Raw genomic sequence first — 5,040 nt, forward strand, 5'->3', positions numbered from 1 at the left:
CATTTAAACCCCCAGAAATAAGTTTTAAAATAAAGTATATACTCCTGTGTGGATAAGTAAAGGAGATCTGGGACAACTTGTAATACCACCAGGCTACATTGATACAGTTATGGGTTTCAAAGAGGTTTTCCTGGTGTAATACAGTAGTCACGTGGATCTGAATTGCCCAAGTCCTCCAAGTGGGCAGACATCTGATTGTAAGTCTTTCTGCTCTTCAAGGCTATATAAAGAATAGGTTTCTTATTACACTGGAAAATCAACCAATCAACAAGTATTTGTTAAGTGCCTCTACTCTGATTCAGGCACTGTGCTAAGTGATAAGGACACAAAAATGGAAATATTCCTGCCCACAGGGAGGTTACACTACTCCAAGAGAAGTCAGTGGCAGTTATTAGTGACAACCTCACTATTGAGGGAATTAGGACAGCAAGTGGTCAATTGTGGGAACTGAGTGAACCACACAGACTCCATTTTCCAACTCAATTCTAGAACTGGCTCAGTTCTCTTTCTCTTCAATTATGGGTCTTAGTCCAATTTCTGCTCTGTGAGAAAATTTTATTCAATTGTGAAAACTGGAAGAAAACCTATTGCACTATTTTGAAACTAGTCCCATGTGGCTAAAACACCGGATCACCTCTCCCGTTGTTCAGAGAACCTTAACTGAGGCCCTAGGTTACCAGGACTTGACACCTGATCAGATCCAAAGAATGATATGGAGTTTTTTTCACAACTGTACATCTCAAACAACCCATATGTCGTATTTGAAAATTGGCCCCATATTGATCAATCAGCTATTGTTTCTTTGTGATTTTGATTGTTTACAGATACCTGAAGGAAGTGGAATACCTCTTTTTCTGAATTCAGGGAAATATACCTGTCCAGTCTCCTCCAAATTTGGAAAATCCCTAATCTTTTATCTAATTAGAAATCACATGACCTAATGTTGTGTTGTTTCCTTTTAATCAATTGGATTTATTTGATTGTTTTTAACATACGAAAATCTGTGTCCCCATGTATTTTGGGTCCAGGCTTAAGCTGACAACTCTTGGTCCCAGTTTGTTGAGAAATTGGCATACAATGCTTGATAAATCAGCATGCTCAGAAGATCAAACCTTTGTATCTTCAGTCATTTCATTACTCCTCCCCCCTCCCCCCTCCCACCGTACCCCTTATAGATGGCTAGTAGTGAAACTTACCCTTAACATCTCATGCCCTTTTGGAGATTGTGGGACTGGAACTAGACAAAGTAGGAGCCATCTTCCATAGAATTATTTTGCCATTGCAAATAGAAATGAGAAAAAGATGAGGTTTTGACAACCTGTTATCCATCCCATACCCCAAAATAATTGCACAACATAATCCAAATACAGTTGTAGAAACTGGGCTCTTCACTTCATCAGTATTCATATTTCTGAGGCATATGCCTCATGTTTTACAGATGAGAAAGTTTTATACTTAGCTCCACCAAGTCTGTTTCCCCACTAATCTCCACAAGATGTGATAGCTAAGTGGGTAACTGTCCAGTTCATTTTATTTGTGTGACTTGGTTCTAGCTGAATCCTGTGTTTATGGACTGACCCAAACAAAAGGAAACCCTGGGATTTAGGGTAGAAATCTATTTCTATTGGCAATTGCCCTAAGGGACCAGGAACTAGATTGTATCTCAGAAGCCATCTCAGCTCCCTTATTTTATGAATAAGAAGATATCCAAGGAGATTGTGATTTGTTCAACGTCACACAGATAGAAAGCATCAGAAGGAGAATCTAACCCAGATCTTCTGTACTTTCTACCATACTATGCTTCTTCTTAGAAGCTGCTTAGAGCTGGGAAATTAAGTGACTTGCCTTGAGTCACACAAATGGTAAGCATCAGAGGCAAGATTTGAACCCAGGTTCTCTGACTCCAAAACCAATAATCTTTCCATTGTACCATTAGTAGAGTCATTAGACCAGAATACTGTAGGGACCCACCCCCTCTAGAAGTTTCAAGTCATTTTATGGCTGATGCAGGGTGGTACTGGGAGATCAGATTTAACCAAACCATTGCTCCTAACTAAAAAGGATTCTAACTTCTAAGGATGTCCTGAAGTAACCAATTCAGTCTCCTATAATCCAGGGAGAATCCAATGTTTTTCTAGACCTTTTAGGTTATTCCTGAATGGGCTGAGACCCTGCTTTATATTTTTAAAACATTGTTGCACAGGATTACCTCTACATACTAGAGGGAGAGAAAGAGGGGATGAAGAAGGAGGGGGGAGAGATGAAAAGGAGGGGAAAGAAGAGAAATGAAGGGGTGTTTGGGGATGAAACTGGGAGAAACTGCAAACAGTAGCTAGTAGAAGCTAGCCTATGTTAAATTAGAATAAATATATACTACCTAACTATATTGTGTGCCTATAATGTGCCTGTCAATACATAGTTTATACCTTGGGATACTACATAATAGAAAAGTAAATCTTGTACTTTAAATAGTAGGCTTAGTTCAGGAACAAGTGGATAGGGTCAATATGAACAGTAATAATGATGATGATGATAGTAAGTATGTATATAATGCTTTAAGACTTGCAAAATGCTTTAAATGTAATATTTAATCATAACACCTTTTCTGTGAGGTAGGTGCTATTATTTCTTCCATTTTACAGATGGGGAAACTGAGGCACAGAATGGTTAAATGAATTGCCCAGCATCATACAGCTGGGAAATGTCATTGCTAGAATTCAACCTTATATTCTCCTTATTCCAAGCCCAATGGTTTTTAAACTTTACCTTTCTGTCAAATTAAGTACAAGGTTGTAAAAATAAGCTGATGGAAAGAGCACTAAAGTGAGAACCAGCAGGACTTGGGTTAAAATTTCAGTTTTCACTTTGGGTGAATCTCAGATGTTGTCTGGGTCCCTGTTTCCACACCTACAGAGTGAGCAGGTTGGACCAGATGATATCTCTGATTCCTTGTGGCCACAACCTTATGCTTTTCTCCCTACTTTTCTTCTTTATAGAGAACATTCTTCTCTGTTTTAAATTCATTCCATCTATGGAAGAAAAAAAAGGATCTTAACTAGGATTCTATCTTCTCCTTTCTTGGCATCTCCTTAGCCAAGAGACCATGATCATGTGCAACTTACTGAAAAACAGGATTGTTTTTTCTGACCTTTTTCCAGGTACTCAAACCTGGAATTTATGCAACATTTTGGCTTCAGCCTAGATAACATTCTTTTTTTTTGTTTCACTGCCTTTTCCATCCTTTTCTGACTCTACCAATCGACACGATGTACCTACCTCAAGACTGTCTCCTTTTGCTCCACACACACACGGCCAGAGCGGTTTCCTCTAGCCTACTTTCAGTATTTCTAGTTATTCCTGCCCCCATTCTAGTTTCTACTTCCTTTTCACTGTTTTTGAGGTCAAAGTCTCTCTTTTTTGAATTTAATGCCAGTTATTTTTCTAAAAACTTTATTACAAAACTAAATTTTATTCTTCTGTCATATCTGTATTCTTTCCCCCACATCCTCCTCATTGAGAAAGCAAGAAAAAAAATCAATTCTTTCAATTCAAATGTCCCATTGTTGTCTCTTTCTCCCTTGTGGAAGTCTTATTCCTTAAAGTGTATACTTAGAGGGAAAAACATAGCACCAATTTAATATATCCTTTTGAGTGGATTGTGCAATCTCCCTTTGATTTTTCTACCTCATTTCTTATCACTGAAGTTAACTTGATTTGGTGCCTACAATCTTTCCAAGCCTTCTCCACTCTTTTTCTGATGTTCCTTCCCTTGGTACCATATACTCATGTTCAACACTTATTTGGGGATTTTTCCCCCTGGCTTGGCATTAATTTTTTCAATTTTTGAAAAATCTTTCCCTCCCTAAACCTTTACTAAAATATCAGAGAGCAGGGAATAGGGGAGGGATGGGATATTTAAAAATAATCTCCATATTAATTTAAGGATCTATTATTTCACTGATGTGGATCCTGTCTCCATTGACAAAAATCACCACTCCTCTTATCTTAGACTCTTCTTTCAGCAATGTAAACGTCAGTATGGAAATGTTTTACATGATTACACACATATAACCTATAATCTAATTGCTTACTGTTTTAGGACAGGGAGGAGGGAAGGAGAAAATTTGGAACTTAAACATTTTTTAAAATGAATGTCAAAAATTGTCTTTATATGTAATTGGAAAAATGCTGTTTTATATACATACATAGATGTGCATATACATGCATATCTATGTATGTTTATGTGTGTATGTATCTGTACATATATATGTATATAAACATGGTCTATTGCCTGGAACATACTTGAATCCTTTCTAACTGTGTAGGAACTCCCAGAGTTTACATAATTCTGGTATCACTTTTTAGAACGTAGGGTCATCTCCACCTTGTAATAACTCATCAGGTTAGTATATCAGCGGAAGATAATGCAAACTGTCTGATCCAGGGATCCTAAACCTAGGGACAGATTATCAGAGATTCATGAACTTAGATGAGGGGGAAAACATTCATCTTTATTTTCATTAACTTCTAACTGAAATTTAACATTTCCTTCAATTGTTTCAAAACTTTACTCTGAGGAGTACATGGGCCTCACCAGAATGCCAAAAGTGTTCATGACATACACAAAAAGTTTAAGCTGACAAGCCTTTATAAAGCACCTACCACACATGTTTGTATATTGCATATGCATGTATACCCATATATACATACACATACACAAAACATAGCTTTTGCTACTTTGTTAGATCAGTAATTTCACTGCTCTGGTACTTCTGGTATCCTTATCTTTTTGCCTTTTACATCCATGCAATTCAATAAATCTCCAATAAATCATCCATTCAATCAATGTATTTTTCCTCTGGCTCTTATAGTATCTCAAGGGATACTTGGATTATTTTGCTTCTCACTGCTACAATGTAATTGATCCATAGACCTTTCCAGTCATTCATGTCCCCAATTTATCCTGGATAGGTAGATGAATAGGGAGAGAAAAACAGAGACATAGAGCTACAGAGAGAGAAGGAAAGAGAACTACAATTG

Source organism: Notamacropus eugenii, chromosome 2, assembly GCF_028372415.1.
Source record: "Notamacropus eugenii isolate mMacEug1 chromosome 2, mMacEug1.pri_v2, whole genome shotgun sequence".
In the NCBI taxonomy this organism is placed as follows: domain Eukaryota; kingdom Metazoa; phylum Chordata; class Mammalia; order Diprotodontia; family Macropodidae; genus Notamacropus; species Notamacropus eugenii.